Below are 15,376 nucleotides of genomic sequence, written 5' to 3'. Positions count from 1 at the left end.
TCCATAATTGTATATACCACCTAACCGTGGTTTTTTTTTCTTTCTTTATACATACATACTAGTTACGAGTATACTATCTCTTTATCAACCAGTCTATATTAGCAGCAGACACAGTACAGTGCGGTAGTTCACGGCTGTGGCTACCTCTGTGTCGGCACTCGGCAGCCCGTCCATAATTGTATATACCACCTAACCGTGGTTTTTTTTTCTTTCTTTATACATACATACTAGTTACGAGTATACTATCTCTTTATCAACCAGTCTATATATTAGCAGCAGACACAGTACAGTGCGGTAGTTCACGGCTGTGGCTACCTCTGTGTCGGCACTCGGCAGCCCGTCCATAATTGTATATACCACCTAACCGTGGTTTTTTTTTCTTTCTTTATACATACATACTAGTTACGAGTATACTATCTCTTTATCAACCAGTCTATATATTAGCAGCAGACACAGTACAGTGCGGTAGTTCACGGCTGTGGCTACCTCTGTGTCGGCACTCGGCAGCCCGTCCATAATTGTATATACCACCTAACCGTGGTTTTTTTTTCTTTCTTTATAGTCATACTAGTTACGAGTATACTATCTCTTTATCAACCAGTCTATATTAGCAGCAGACACAGTACAGTGCGGTAGTTCACGGCTGTGGCTACCTCTGTGTCGGCACTCGGCAGCCCGTCCATAATTGTATATACCACCTAACCGTGGTTTTTTTTCTTTCTTTATACATACATACTAGTTACGAGTATACTATCTCTTTATCAACCAGTCTATATTAGCAGCAGACACAGTACAGTGCGGTAGTTCACGGCTGTGGCTACCTCTGTGTCGGCACTCGGCAGCCCGTCCATAATTGTATATACCACCTAACCGTGGTTTTTTTTTCTTTCTTTATACATACATACTAGTTACGAGTATACTATCTCTTTATCAATCAGTCTATATATTAGCAGCAGACACAGTACAGTGCGGTAGTTCACGGCTGTGGCTACCTCTGTGTCGGCACTCGGCAGCCCGTCCATAATTGTATACTAGTATCCAATCCATCCATCTCCATTGTTTACCTGAGGTGCCTTTTAGTTGTGCCTATTAAAATATGGAGAACAAAAATGTTGAGGTTCCAAAATTAGGGAAAGATCAAGATCCACTTCCACCTCGTGCTGAAGCTGCTGCCACTAGTCATGGCCGAGACGATGAAATGCCAGCAACGTCGTCTGCCAAGGCCGATGCCCAATGTCATAGTACAGAGCATGTCAAATCCAAAACACCAAATATCAGTAAAAAAAGGACTCCAAAACCTAAAATAAAATTGTCGGAGGAGAAGCGTAAACTTGCCAATATGCCATTTACCACACGGAGTGGCAAGGAACGGCTGAGGCCCTGGCCTATGTTCATGGCTAGTGGTTCAGCTTCACATGAGGATGGAAGCACTCAGCCTCTCGCTAGAAAAATGAAAAGACTAAAGCTGGCAAAAGCAGTAGCACCGTAAAGAACTGTGCGTTCTTCGAAATCCCAAATCCACAAGGAGAGTCCGACTCCAATTGTGTCGGTTGCGATGCCTGACCTTCCCAACACTGGACGTGAAGAGCATGCGCCTTCCACCATTTGCACGCCCCCTGCAAGTGATGGAAGGAGCACCCGCAGTCCAGTTCCTGATAGTCAGATTGAAGATGTCAGTGTTGAAGTACACCAGGATGAGGAGGATATGGGTGTTGCTGGCGCTGGGGAGGAAATTGACCAGGAGGATTCTGATGGTGAGGTGGTTTGTTTAAGTCAGGCACCCGGGGAGACACCTGTTGTCCGTGGTAGGAATATGGCCGTTGACATGCCTGGTGAAAATACCAAAAAAATCAGCTCTTCGGTGTGAAAGTATTTCACCAGAAATGCGGACAACAGGTGTCAAGCCGTGTGTTCCCTTTGTCAAGCTGTAATAAGTAGGGGTAAGGACGTTAACCACCTCGGAACATCCTCCCTTATACGTCACCTGCAGCGCATTCATAATAAGTCAGTGACAAGTTCAAAAACTTTGGGTGACAGCGGAAGCAGTCCACTGACCAGTAAATCCCTTCCTCTTGTAACCAAGCTCACGCAAACCACCCCACCAACTCCCTCAGTGTCAATTTCCTCCTTCCCCAGGAATGCCAATAGTCCTGCAGGCAATGTCACTGGCAATTCTGACGAGTCCTCTCCTGCCTGGGATTCCTCCGATGCATCCTTGCGTGTAACGCCTACTGCTGCTGGCGCTGCTGTTGTTGCTGCTGGGAGTCGATGGTCATCCCAGAAGGGAAGTCGTAAGCACACTTTTACTACTTCCACCAAGCAATTGACTGTCCAACAGTCCTTTGCGAGGAAGATGAAATATCACAGCAGTCATCCTGTTGCAAAGCGGATAACTGAGGCCTTGACAACTATGTTGGTTTTAGACGTGCGTCCGGTATCCGCCGTTAGTTCACAGGGAACTAGACAATTTCTTGAGGTAGTGTGCCCCCGTTACCAAATACCATCTAGGTTCCACTTCTCTATGCAGGCGATACCGAGAATGTACACGGACATCAGAAAAAGACTCACCAGTGTCCTAAAAAATGCAGTTGTACCCAATGTCCACTTAACCACGGACATGTGGACAAGTGGAGCAGGGCAGGGTCAGGACTATATGACTGTGACAGCCCACTGGGTAGATGTATGGACTCCCGCCGCAAGAACAGCAGCGGCGGCACCAGTAGCAGCATCTCGCAAACGCCAACTCTTTCCTAGGCAGGCTACGCTTTGTATCACCGGTTTCCAGAATACGCACACAGCTGAAAACCTCTTACGGCAACTGAGGAAGATCATCGCGGAATGGCTTACCCCAATTGGACTCTCCTGTGGATTTGTGGCATCGGACAACGCCAGCAATATTGTGTGTGCATTAAATCTGGGCCAATTCCAGCACGTCCCATGTTTTGCACATACCTTGAATTTGGTGGTGCAGAATTTTTTAAAAAACGACAGGGGCGTGCAAGAGATGCTGTCGGTGGCCAGAAGAATTGCGGGACACTTTCGGCGTACAGGCACCACGTACAGAAAACAGGAGCACCACCAAAAACTACTGAACCTGCCCTGCCATCATCTGAAGCAAGAAGTGGTAACGAGGTGGAATTCAACCCTGTATATGCTTCAGAGGTTGGAGGAGCAGCAAAAGGCCATTCAAGCCTATACAATTGAGCACGATATAGGAGGTGGGATGCACCTGTCTCAAGCGCAGTGGAGAATGATTTCAACGTTGTGCAAGGTTCTGATGCCCTTTGAACTTGCCACACGTGAAGTCAGTTCAGACACTGCCAGCCTGAGTCAGGTCATTCCCCTCATCAGGCTTTTGCAGAAGAAGCTGGAGACATTGAAGGAGGAGCTAACACGGAGCGATTCCGCTAGGCATGTGGGACTTGTGGATGGAGCCCTTAATTCGCTTAGCAAGGATTCACGGGTGGTCAATCTGTTGAAATCAGAGCACTACATTTTGGCCACCGTGCTCGATCCTAGATTTAAAGCCTACCTTGGATCTCTCTTTCCGGCAGACACAAGTCTGCTGGGGTTCAAACACCTGCTGGTGAGTAAATTGTCAAGTCAAGCGGAACGCGACCTGTCAACAACATCTCCTCCTTCACATTCTCCCGCAACTGGGGGTGCGAGGAAAAGGCTCAGAATTCCGAGCCCACCCGCTGGCGGTGATGCAGGGCAGTCTGGAGCGACTGCTGATGCTGACATCTGGTCCGGACTGAAGGACCTGACAACGATTACGGACATGTCGTCTACTGTCACTGCATATGATTCTCTCCCCATTGAAAGAATGGTGGAGGATTATATGAGTGACCGCATCCAAGTAGGCACGTCACACAGTCCGTACTTATACTGGCAGGAAAAAGAGGCAATTTGGAGGCCCTTGCACAAACTGGCTTTATTCTACCTAAGTTGCCCTCCCACAAGTGTGTACTCCGAAAGAGTGTTTAGTGCCGCCGCTCACCTTGTCAGCAATCGGCGTACGAGGTTACATCCAGAAAATGTGGAGAAGATGATGTTCATTAAAATGAATTATAATCAATTCCTCCGTGGAGACATTGACCAGCAGCAATTGCCTCCACAAAGTACACAGGGAGCTGAGATGGTGGATTCCAGTGGGGACAAATTGATAATCTGTGAGGAGGGGGATGTACACGGTGATATATCGGAGGATGATGATGAGGTGGACATCTTGCCTCTGTAGAGCCAGTTTGTGCAAGGAGAGATTAATTGCTTCTTTTTTGGTGGGGGTCCAAACCAACCCGTCATATCAGTCACAGTCGTGTGGCAGACCCTGTCACTGAAATGATGGGTTGGTTAAAGTGTGCATGTCCTGTTTATACAACATAAGGGTGGGTGGGAGGGCCCAAGGACAATTCCATCTTGCACCTCTTTTTTCTTTTCTTTTTCTTTGCGTCATGTACTGTTTGGGGAGGGTTTTTTGGAAGGGACATCCTGCGTGACACTGCAGTGCCACTCCTAGATGGGCCCGGTGTTTGTGTCGGCCACTAGGGTCGCTTATCTTACTCACACAGCTACCTCATTGCGCCTCTTTTTTTCTTTGCGTCATGTGCTGTTTGGGGAGGGTTTTTTGGAAGGGACATCCTGCGTGACACTGCAGTGACACTCCTAGATGGGCCCGGTGTTTGTGTCGGCCACTAGGGTCGCTTATCTTACTCACACAGCTACCTCATTGCGCCTCTTTTTTTCTTTGCGTCATGTGCTGTTTGGGGAGGGTTTTTTGGAAGGGACATCCTGCGTGACACTGCAGTGCCACTCCTAGATGGGCCCGGTGTTTGTGTCGGCCACTAGGGTCGCTAATCTTACTCACACAGCTACCTCATTGCGCCTCTTTTTTTCTTTGCGTCATGTGCTGTTTGGGGAGGGTTTTTTGGAAGGGCCATCCTGCGTGACACTGCAGTGCCACTCCTAGATGGGCCCGGTGTTTGTGTCGGCCACTAGGGTCGCTTTTCTTACTCACACAGCGACCTCGGTGCAAATTTTAGGACTAAAAATAATATTGTGAGGTGTGAGGTATTCAGAATAGACTGAAAATGAGTGGAAATTATGGTTTTTGAGGTTAATAATACTTTGGGATCAAAATGACCGCCAAATTCTATGATTTAAGCTGTTTTTTAGGTTTTTTGGAAAAAAACACCCGAATCCAAAACACACCCGAATCCGACAAAAAAAATTCGGTGAGGTTTTGCCAAAACGCGGTCGAACCCAAAACACGGCCGCGGAACCGAACCCAAAACCAAAACACAAAACCCGAAAAATTTCCGGCGCTCATCTCTAGTGACCACGCCCCCTGTGTCTCCTCCGTTGCAGACCCCATTTTGAAGCCTTGCCCCCGGACTAAGAGAAAAGAATGCCCTTGCGCACTATCCTGACTTCTCCTCCCGTCTGCTTAATTTGTGCCTTCCAACGCACAATGCGAACAACAGGTGGTGCTGCAGGGCCCACACCCTTTTACTTGCCTTACAGAACAGCTCTGGAGCTGTTACAGTGCCCAGCTGCTGCAAGAAATCAGCTTGAATGCATCAGGGGATGGGGCATGGCCAACATGAGCCCCACACCAAAGGAGGGTGGGGGTGTTTAATGCGAACTAGGGGTCATCCAAGCACTGCAAAAGGCCGCCATGCCCTGCATGCCCCTTTTCTCTTTTCATATGCAGATGAGGGTTCCAGTCAACTTTGGCCCACTGCTTGGATAACATCACCGTATGCAAATCCGTCTGCTGCAGACCTTCCCCCAGGAGTGCTTGTACTAGTTGTTGCATATGGACCCTCATTCCGAGTCGTTCGCTCTGTAAATTTCATCGCATCGCAGTGAAATTCTGCTTAGTACGCATGCGCAATATTCGCACTGCGACTGCGCCAAGTAATTTTACAATGAAGAAAGTATTTTTACTCACGGCTTTTTCTTCGCTCCGGCGATCGTAATGTGATTGACAGGAAATGGGTGTTACTGGGCGGAAACAGGCCGTTTTATGGGCGTGTGGGAAAAAACGCTACAGTTTCCGGAAAAAACGCAGGAGTGGCCGGAGAAACGGGGGAGTGTCTGGGCGAACTCTGGGAGTGTTTGTGACGTCAAACCAGGAACGACAAGCACTGAACTGATCGCAGATGCCGAGTAAGTCTGAAGCTACTCTGAAACTGCTAAGTAGTTTGTAATCGCAATATTGCAAATACATCGGTCGCAATTTTAAGAAGCTAAGATTCACTCCCAGTAGGCGGCGGCTTAGCGTGTGTAACTCTGCTAAAATCGCCTTGCGAGCGATCAACTCGGAATGAGGGCCATGGTTTGATATTTGATGGTGCTTCAGTATTAGGCAGCCTTCCGCCCTCCCATGTTCATCTGAAAAGATGTGGTCTCCCTGCAGTTGTTGTCCCCAGATGAGAGTTCCCTTGTGCTGCCTCAGTTGAATCTCCTTTACTTGACAGAGATGTGCCTGAGCAGCGGCCCTCACCAGCCCTATCCCAAATCATACTTATTTTGCATAGGAGATACCATGGTCATGAAGATTGTTCTCCCAGGGTGAGGTTCATTCATTGCATTCTGGGTATGCTGACCCCTGTGATTTTCCCAAATGTGGGAAACTCGACTGCATTATTTGTGGTAGTGGGGGACTGTGTTTGTGCTTTCCTCTGGTCAGCTCTGGTAAAAGTCAGATTTCTTTGTCTCAGATCTTCCTCTAGCCTTGTTCTTCCTTCGAGAGTTCCCTGGTGCTGCATCAGTTGGATCTCCTTCACTTCACAGGGGGGAACCCGAGCAGCGACCCTCCCCAGCTCTAGCCCAACTCCTACTTACCTGCCAGGTGAGATACTATGATCATGAAGGTGCTTCTCCCAGGGCAAGGCTCAACCATTGCACTCTGGGTGTGCTGCTCCTGCGATTTCCCCAAATGTGGGAAACTTGACTCCATAATTTGTGTTTCCCCTCGTCGGCTCTCGTATAATTCAGATCTCTTTGTCTCAGGTCTCTCTCCAGCCTAGTTTGCTGTCTGTTTCCACTTCTCTTTTCTTGAGCCGCTCCCTTCTATGCCCTTGCGCACTATCCTGACTTCTCCCGTCTGCTTACTTCGTGCCTTCCAACGCACAATGCGAACTACAGGTAGTGCTGCAGGGCCCACACCCTTTTACTTGCCTTACAGAGTAGCTCTGGAGCAGTTACAGTGCCCAGCTGCTGCAAGAAATCAGCTTGAATGCTTCAGGGGCTGGGGCATAGCCAACATGAGCCCCACACCGAAGGAGGGAGGAGGTGTGTAATGCAAACTAGGGGTCATCCAAGCGCTGCAAAAGGCCGCCATGCCCTGCACGCCCCTTTTCTCTTTTCATATGCAGACGAGGGTTGAAGCCAACTTTGACCCACTGCTTGGATGACATCACCATATGCAAATCCATCTGCTGCAGGCCTTCCCCCAGGAATGCTTGCACTAGTTGTTGCATTTGGTTTGTTGTTTGGGGGTGCTTCAGTATTAGGCAGCCTTCTGCCCTCACATGTTCATCTGAAAATATGTGTTCTCCCTGCAGTTGTTGTCCCAAGATGAGAGTTCCCTTGTGCTGCCTCAGTTGAATCTCCTTTACTTGACAGAGATGTGCCTGAGCAGCGGCCCTCCCCAGCCCTATCCCAAATCATACTTATTTTGCATAGGCGATACCATGGTCATGAAGATTGTTCTCCCACGGTGAGGTTCATTCATTGCATTCTGGGTATGCTGACCCCTGTGATTTCCCCAAATGTGGGAAACTCGACTGCATTATTTGTGGTAGTGGGGGACTGTGTTTGTGCTTTCCTCTGGCCAGCTCTGGAAAAAGTCAGATTTCTTTGTCTCAGATCTTCCTCTAGCCTTGTTCTTCTTTCGAGAGTTCCCTTGTGCTGCCTCAGTTGGATCTCTTTCACTTGACAGGGGGGTGCCCGAACAGCGACCCTCCCCAGCTCTAGCCCAACTCCTACTTACCTGCCAGGTGAGATACTATGATCATGAAGGTGCTTCTCCCAGGGCAAGGCTCACCCATTGCACTCTGGGTGTGCTGCCCCTGCGATTTCCCCAAATGTGGGAAACTTGACTGCATAATTTGTGTTTCCCTTGGTCGGCTCTCGTATAATTCAGATCTCTTTGTCTCAGGTCTCTCTCCAGCCTAGTTTGCTGTCTGTTTCCACTTCTCTTTTCTTCAGCCGCTCCCTTCTATACCCTTGTGCACTATCCTGACTTCTCCTCCCGTCTGCTTACTTTGTGCCTTCCAATGCACAATGCAAACTACAGGTAGTGCTGCAGGGCCCACACCCTTTTACTTGCCTTACAGAGCAGCTCTGGAGCTGTTACAGTGCCCAGCTGCTGCAAGAAATCAGCTTGAATGCTTCAGGGGATGGGGCATGGCCAACATGAGCCCCACACCAAAGGAGGGTGGAGGTGTTTAATGCGAACTAGGGGTAATCCAAGCACCGCAAAAGGCCGCCATGCCCTGCACGCCCCTTTTCTCTTTTCATATGCAGATGAGGGTTGAAGCCAACTTTGACCCACTGCTTGGATGACATCACCGTATGCAAATCCGTCTTCTGCAGAACTTTCCCCAGGAATGCTTGCACTAGTTGTTGCATTTGGTTTGTTGTTTGGGGGTGCTTCAGTATTAGGCAGCCTTCTGCCCTCCCATGTTCATCTGAAAATATGTGTTCTCCCTGCAGTTGTTGTCCCCAGATGAGAGTTCCCTTGTGCTGCCTCCGTTAAATCTCCTTTACTTGACAGAGATGTGCATGAGCAGCGGCCCTCCCCAGCCCTATTCCAAATCATACTTATTTTGCATAGGAGATACCATGGTCATGAAGATTTTTCTCCCAGGGTGAGGTTCATTCATTGCATTTTGGGTATGCTGACCCCTGTGATTTCCCCAAATGTGGGAAACTCAACTGCATTATTTGTGGTAGTGGGGGACTGTGTTTGTGCTTTCCTCTGGTCAGCTCTGGTAAAAGTCAGATTTCTTTGTCTCAGATTTTCCTCTAGCCTTGTTCTTCTTTCGAGAGTTCCCTTGTGCTGCCTTAGTTGGATCTCCTTCACTTTACAGGGGGGTACCCGAGCAGCGACCCTCCCCAGCTCTAGCCCAACTCCTACTTACCTGCCAGGTGAGATACTATGATCATGAAGGTGCTTCTCCCAGGGCAAGGCTCACCCATTGCACTCTGGGTGTGCTGCTCCTGCGATTTCCCCAAATGTGGGAAACTTGACTGTATAATTTGTGTTTCCCCTGGTCGGCTCTCGTATAATTCAGATCTCTTTGTCTCAGGTCTCTCTCCAGCCTAGTTTGCTGTCTGTTTCCACTTCTCTTTTCTTGAGCCGCTCCCTTCTATGCCCTTGCGCACTATCCTGACTTCTCCTCCTGTCTGCTTACTTTGTGCCTTCCAACGCACAATGCGAACTACAGGTAGTGCTGCAGGGCCCACACCCTTTTACTTGCCTTACAGAGCAGCTCTGGAGCTGTTACAGTGCCCAGCTGCTGCAAGAAATCAGCTTGAATGCTTCAGGGGCTGGGGCATAGCCAACATGAGCCCCACACCAAAGGAGGGTGGAGGTGTTTAATGCAAACTAGGGGTCAGCCAAGCGCCGCAAAAGGCCACCATGCCCTGCACGCCCCTTTTCTCTTTTCATATGCAGACGAGGGTTGAAGCCAACTTTGACCCACTGCTTGGATGACATCACCATATGCAAATCCATCTGCGGCAGGCCTTCCCCCAGGAATGCTTGCACTAGTTGTTGCATTTGGTTTGTTGTTTGGGGGTGCTTCAGTATTAGGCAGTCTTCTGCCCTCCCATGTTCATCTGAAAATATATGTTCTCCCTGCAGTTGTTGTCCCAAGATGAGAGTTCCCTTGTGCTGCCTCAGTTGAATCTCCTTTACTTGACAGAGATGTGCCTGAGCAGCGGCCCTCCCCAGCCCTATTCCAAATCATACTTATTTTGCATAGGAGATACCATGGTCATGAAGATTTTTCTCCCAGGGTGAGGTTCATTCATTGCATTTTGGGTATGCTGACCCCTGTGATTTCCCCAAATGTGGGAAACTTGACTGCATTATTTGTGGTAGTGGGAGACTGTGTTTGTGCTTTCCTCTGGTCAGCTCTGGTAAAAGTCAGATTTCTTTGTCTCAGATCTTCCTCTAGCCTTGTTCTTCTTTCGAGAGTTCCCTGGTGCTGCCTCAGTTGGATCTCCTTCACTTCACAGGGGGGAACCCGAGCAGCGACCCTCCCCAGCTCTAGCCCAACTCCTACTTACCTGCCAGGTGAGATACTATGATCATGAAGGTGCTTCTCCCAGGGCAAGGCTCACCCATTGCACTCTGGGTGTGCTGCCCCTGCGATTTCCCCAAATGTGGGAAACTTGACTGCATAATTTGTGTTTCCCCTGGTCGGCTCTCGTATAATTCAGATCTCTTTGTCTCAGGTCTCTCTCCAGCCTAGTTTGCTGTCTGTTTCCACTTCTCTTTTCTTCAGCCGCTCCCTTCTATACCCTTGTGCACTATCCTGACTTCTCCTCCCGTCTGCTTACTTTGTGCCTTCCAATGCACAATGCAAACTACAGGTAGTGCTGCAGGGCCCACACCCTTTTACTTGCCTTACAGAGCAGCTCTGGAGCTGTTACAGTGCCCAGCTGCTGCAAGAAATCTGCTTGAATGCTTCAGGGGATGGGGCATGGCCAACATGAGCCCCACACCAAAGGAGGGTGGAGGTGTTTAATGCGAACTAGGGGTCATCCAAGCACCGTAAAAGGCCGCCATGCCCTGCACGCCCCTTTTCTCTTTTCATATGCAGATGAGGGTTGAAGCCAACTTTGACCCACTGCTTGGATGACATCACCGTATGCAAATCCGTCTTCTGCAGAACTTCCCCCAGGAATGCTTGCACTAGTTGTTGCATTTGGTTTGTTGTTTGGGGGTGCTTCAGTATTAGGCAGCCTTCTGCCCTCCCATGTTCATCTGAAAATATGTGTTCTCCCTGCAGTTGTTGTCCCCAGATGAGAGTTCCCTTGTGCTGCCTCAGTTGAATCTCCTTTACTTGACAGAGATGTGCATGAGCAGCGGCCCTCCCCAGCCCTATTCCAAATCATACTTATTTTGCATAGGAGATACCATGGTCATGAAGATTGTTCTCCCAGAGTGAGGCTCATTCATTGCATTTTGGGTATGCTGACCCCTGTGATTTCCCCAAATGTGGGAAACTCAACTGCATTATTTGTGGTAGTGGGGGACTGTGTTTGTGCTTTCCTCTGGTCAGCTCTGGTAAAAGTCAGATTTCTTTGTCTCAGATTTTCCTCTTGCCTTGTTCTTCTTTCGAGAGTTCCCTTGTGCTGCCTCAGTTGGATCTCCTTCACTTTACAGGGGGGTACCCGAGCAGCGACCCTCCCCAGCTCTAGCCCAACTCCTACTTACCTGCCAGGTGAGATACTATGATCATGAAGGTGCTTCTCCCAGGGCAAGGCTCACCCATTGCACTCTGGGTGTGCTGCTCCTGCGATTTCCCCAAATGTGGGAAACTTGACTGCATAATTTGTGTTTCCCCTGGTCGGCTCTCGTATAATTCAGATCTCTTTGTCTCAGGTCTCTCTCCAGCCTAGTTTGCTGTCTGTTTCCACTTCTCTTTTCTTGAGCCGCTCCCTTCTATGCCCTTGCGCACTATCCTGACTTCTCCTCCTGTCTGCTTACTTTGTGCCTTCCAACGCACAATGCGAACTACACACCAAAGGAGGGTGGACGTGTTTAATGCAAACTAGGGGTCAGCCAAGCGCCGCAAAAGGCCACCATGCCCTGCACGCCCCTTTTCTCTTTTCATATGCAGACGAGGGTTGAAGCCAACTTTGACCCACTGCTTGGATGACATCACCATATGCAAATCCATCTGCGGCAGGCCTTCCCCCAGGAATGCTTGCACTAGTTGTTGCATTTGGTTTGTTGTTTGGGGGTGCTTCAGTATTAGGCAGCCTTCTGCCCTCCCATGTTCATCTGAAAATATATGTTCTCCCTGCAGTTGTTGTCCCCAGATGAGAGTTCCCTTTTGCTGCCTCAGTTGAATCTCCTTTACTTGACAGAGATGTGCATGAGCAGCGGCCCTCCCCAGCCCTATTCCAAATCATACTTATTTTGCATAGGAGATACCATGGTCATGAAGATTTTTCTCCCAGGGTGAGGTTCATTCATTGCATTTTGGGTATGCTGACCCCTGTGATTTCCCCAAATGTGGGAAACTTGACTGCATTATTTGTGGTAGTGGGAGACTGTGTTTGTGCTTTCCTCTGGTCAGCTCTGGTAAAAGTCAGATTTCTTTGTCTCAGATTTTCCTTTAGCCTTGTTCTTGTTTCGAGAGTTCCCTTGTGCTGCCTCAGTTGGATCTCCTTCACTTTACAGGGGGGTACCCGAGCAGCGACCCTCCCCAGCTCTAGCCCAACTCCTACTTACCTGCCAGGTGAGATACTATGATCATGAAGGTGCTTCTCCCAGGGCAAGGCTCACCCATTGTACTCTGGGTGTGCTGCTCCTGCGATTTCCCCAAATGTGGGAAATTTGACTGCATAATTTGTGTTTCCCATGGTCGGCTCTCGTATAATTCAGATCTCTTTGTCTCAGGTCTCTCTCCAGCCTAGTTTGCTGTCTGTTTCCACTTCTCTTTTCTTCAACCGCTCCCTTCTATACCCTTGTGCACTATCCTGACTTCTCCTCCCGTCTGCTTACTTTGTGCCTTTGAATGCACAATGCAAACTACAGGTAGTGCTGCAGGGCCCACACCCTTTTACTTGCCTTACAGAGCAGCTCTGGAGCTGTTACAGTGCCCAGCTGCTGCAAGAAATCTGCTTGAATGCTTCAGGGGCTGGGGCATAGCCAACATGAGCCCCACACCGAAGGAGGGTGGAGGTGTTTAATGCAAACTAGGGGTCGGTCAAGCGCCGCAAAAGGCCACCATGCCCTGCACGCCCCTTTTCTGTTTTCATATGCAGACAAGGGTTGAAGCTAACTTTGACCCACTGCTTGGATGACATCACCATATGCAAATCCGTCTGCGGCAGGCCTTCCCCCAGGAATGCTTGCACTAGTTGTTGCATTTGGTTTGTTGTTTGGGTGTGCTTCAGTATTAGTCAGCCTTCTGCTCCACCCTCCTTTGGTGTGGGGCTCATGTTGGCCATGTCCCATCCCCTGAAGCATTCAAGCAGATTTCTTGCAGCAGCTGGGCACTGTAACAGCTCCAGAGCTGCTCTGTAAGGCAAGTAAAAGGGTGTGGGCCCTGCAGCACTACCTGTAGTTTGCATTGTGCATTGGAAGGCACAAAGTAAGCAGACGGGAGGAGAAGTCAGGATAGTGCACAAGGGTATAGAAGGGAGCGGCTGAAGAAAAGAGAAGTGGAAACAGACAGCAAACTAGGCTGGAGAGAGATCTGAGACAAAGAGATCTGAATTATACGAGAGCCGACCAGGGGAAACACAAATTATGCAGTCAAGTTTCCCACATTTGGGGAAATCGCAGGGGCAGCACACCCAGAGTGCAATGGGTGAGCCTTGCCCTGGGAGAAGCACCTTCATGATCATAGTATCTCACCTGGCAGGTAAGTAGTAGTTGGGCTAGAGCTGGGGAGGGTCGCTGCTCGGGCACCCCCCTGTTAAGTGAAGGAGATCCAACTGAGGCAGCACAAGGGAACTCTCAAAAGAAGAACAAGGCTAGAGGAAGATCTGAAACAAAGAAATCTGACTTTTACCAGAGCTGACCAGAAGAAAACACAAACACAGTCCCCCACTACCACAAATAAAGCAGTCGAGTTTCCCACATTTGGGGAAATCACAGGGGTCAGCATACCCAAAATGCAATGAATGAACCTCACCTCAACTGCTTTATTTGTGGTAGTGGGGGACTGTGTTTGTGTTTTCTTCTGGTCAGCTCTGGTAAAAGTCAGATTTCTTTGTTTCAGATCTTCCTCTAGCCTTGTTCTTCTTTTGAGAGTTCCCTTGTGCTGCCTCAGTTGGATTTCCTTCACTTAACAGGGGGGTGCCCGACCAGCGACCCTCCCCAGCTCTAGCCCAACTCCTACTTACCTGCCAGGTGAGATACTATGATCATGAAGGTGCTTCTCCCAGGGCAAGGCTCACCCATTGCACTCTGGGTGTGCTGCCCCTGCGATTTCCCCAAATGTGGGAAACTTGACTGCATAATTTGTGTTTCCCCTGGTCGGCTCTCGTATAATTCAGATCTCTTTGTCTCAGATCTCTCTCCAGCCTAGTTTGCTGTCTGTTTCCACTTCTCTTTTCTTCAGCCGCTCCCTTCTATACCCTTGTGCACTATCCTGACTTCTCCTCCTGTCTGCTTACTTTGTGCCTTCCAATGCACAATGCAAACTACAGGTAGTGCTGCAGGGCCCACACCCTTTTACTTGCCTTACAGAGCAGCTCTTGAGCTCTTACAGTGCCCAGCTGCTGCAAGAAATCTGCTTGAAAGCTTCAGGGGATGGGGCATGGCCAACATGAGCCCCACACCAAAGCAGGGTGCAGCAGAAGGCTGCCTAATACTGAAGCACCCCCAAACAACAAACCAAATGCAACAACTAGTGCAAGCATTCCTGGGGGTAGGCCTGCCGCAGATGGATTTGCATATGGTGATGTCATCCAAGCAGTGGGTCAAAGTTGGCTTCAACCCTCGTCTGCATATGAAAACAGAAAAGGGGCGTGCAGGGCATGGTGGCCTTTTGCGGCGCTTGACTGACCCCTAGTTTGCATTAAACACCTCCACCCTCCTTCGGTGTGGGGCTGATGTTGGCTATGCCCCAGCCCCTGAAGCATTCAAGCTGATTTCTTGCAGCAGCTGGGCACTGTAACAGCTCCAGAGCTGCTCTGTAAGGCAAGTAAAAGGGTGTGGGCCCTGAAGCACTACCTGTAGTTTGCATTGTGCATTGGAAGGCACAAAGTAAGCAGACGGGAGGAGAAGTCAGGATAGTGCACAAGGGTATAGAAGGGAGCGGCTGAAGAAAAGAGAAGTGGAAACAGACAGCAAACTAGGCTGGAGAGAGACCTGAGACAAAGAGATCTCAATTATACGAGAGCCGACCAGGGGAAACACAAATTATGCAGTCAAGTTTCCCACATTTGGGGAAATCGCAGGAGCAGCACACCCAGAGTACAATGGGTGAGCCTTGCCCTGGGAGAAGCACCTTCATGATCATAGTATCTCACCTGGCAGGTAAGTAGGAGTTGGGCTAGAGCTGGGGAGGGTCGCTGCTCGGGTACCCCCCTGTAAAGTGAAGGAGATCCAACTAAGGCAGCACAAGGGAACTCTCGAAAGAAGAACAAGGCTAGAGGAAAATCTGAGACAAAG

General features: G+C 49.3%; 12 non-coding genes and 3 pseudogenes across 12 annotated transcripts; 13 read left to right on the top strand and 2 right to left on the bottom strand.

Moving 5' to 3' along the window:
* The first annotated feature begins 6,525 nt into the window (after window positions 1-6,525).
* On the top strand, window positions 6,526-6,689 carry LOC135012294 (U1 spliceosomal RNA). The gene has a single exon (XR_010211298.1). It is a non-coding gene; the product is annotated as a U1 spliceosomal RNA (small nuclear RNA).
* A 152-nt stretch (window positions 6,690-6,841) lies between these two features.
* Window positions 6,842-6,977, top strand: LOC135012433 (U1 spliceosomal RNA; annotated as a pseudogene).
* Window positions 6,978-7,675: 698 nt separating this feature from the next.
* LOC135012206 (U1 spliceosomal RNA) lies at window positions 7,676-7,839 on the top strand. The gene has a single exon (XR_010211211.1). It is a non-coding gene; the product is annotated as a U1 spliceosomal RNA (small nuclear RNA).
* A 152-nt stretch (window positions 7,840-7,991) lies between these two features.
* Window positions 7,992-8,154, top strand: LOC135012307 (U1 spliceosomal RNA). The gene has a single exon (XR_010211311.1). It is a non-coding gene; the product is annotated as a U1 spliceosomal RNA (small nuclear RNA).
* A 674-nt stretch (window positions 8,155-8,828) lies between these two features.
* Window positions 8,829-8,992, top strand: LOC135012494 (U1 spliceosomal RNA). The gene has a single exon (XR_010211444.1). It is a non-coding gene; the product is annotated as a U1 spliceosomal RNA (small nuclear RNA).
* Window positions 8,993-9,144: 152 nt separating this feature from the next.
* Window positions 9,145-9,307, top strand: LOC135012292 (U1 spliceosomal RNA). Its single transcript, XR_010211296.1, has one exon. It is a non-coding gene; the product is annotated as a U1 spliceosomal RNA (small nuclear RNA).
* A 674-nt stretch (window positions 9,308-9,981) lies between these two features.
* Window positions 9,982-10,145, top strand: LOC135012208 (U1 spliceosomal RNA). The gene has a single exon (XR_010211213.1). It is a non-coding gene; the product is annotated as a U1 spliceosomal RNA (small nuclear RNA).
* A 152-nt stretch (window positions 10,146-10,297) lies between these two features.
* LOC135012256 (U1 spliceosomal RNA) lies at window positions 10,298-10,460 on the top strand. Its single transcript, XR_010211260.1, has one exon. It is a non-coding gene; the product is annotated as a U1 spliceosomal RNA (small nuclear RNA).
* A 674-nt stretch (window positions 10,461-11,134) lies between these two features.
* LOC135012118 (U1 spliceosomal RNA) lies at window positions 11,135-11,298 on the top strand. The gene has a single exon (XR_010211123.1). It is a non-coding gene; the product is annotated as a U1 spliceosomal RNA (small nuclear RNA).
* Window positions 11,299-11,450: 152 nt separating this feature from the next.
* Window positions 11,451-11,613, top strand: LOC135012297 (U1 spliceosomal RNA). Its single transcript, XR_010211301.1, has one exon. It is a non-coding gene; the product is annotated as a U1 spliceosomal RNA (small nuclear RNA).
* Window positions 11,614-12,157: 544 nt separating this feature from the next.
* LOC135012207 (U1 spliceosomal RNA) lies at window positions 12,158-12,321 on the top strand. The gene has a single exon (XR_010211212.1). It is a non-coding gene; the product is annotated as a U1 spliceosomal RNA (small nuclear RNA).
* Window positions 12,322-12,473: 152 nt separating this feature from the next.
* Window positions 12,474-12,625, top strand: LOC135012355 (U1 spliceosomal RNA; annotated as a pseudogene).
* Window positions 12,626-13,464: 839 nt separating this feature from the next.
* Window positions 13,465-13,627, bottom strand: LOC135012255 (U1 spliceosomal RNA). Its single transcript, XR_010211259.1, has one exon. It is a non-coding gene; the product is annotated as a U1 spliceosomal RNA (small nuclear RNA).
* A 468-nt stretch (window positions 13,628-14,095) lies between these two features.
* On the top strand, window positions 14,096-14,258 carry LOC135012254 (U1 spliceosomal RNA). The gene has a single exon (XR_010211258.1). It is a non-coding gene; the product is annotated as a U1 spliceosomal RNA (small nuclear RNA).
* An 849-nt stretch (window positions 14,259-15,107) lies between these two features.
* LOC135012349 (U1 spliceosomal RNA) lies at window positions 15,108-15,249 on the bottom strand (annotated as a pseudogene).
* Between the last annotated feature and the right edge of the window lie 127 nt (window positions 15,250-15,376).

The sequence above is a fragment of the Pseudophryne corroboree genome, unplaced genomic scaffold (genome assembly GCF_028390025.1).
Source record: "Pseudophryne corroboree isolate aPseCor3 unplaced genomic scaffold, aPseCor3.hap2 scaffold_253, whole genome shotgun sequence".
In the NCBI taxonomy this organism is placed as follows: Eukaryota; Metazoa; Chordata; class Amphibia; order Anura; family Myobatrachidae; genus Pseudophryne; species Pseudophryne corroboree.
This window is presented reverse-complemented; position numbering and strand designations above follow the sequence as displayed.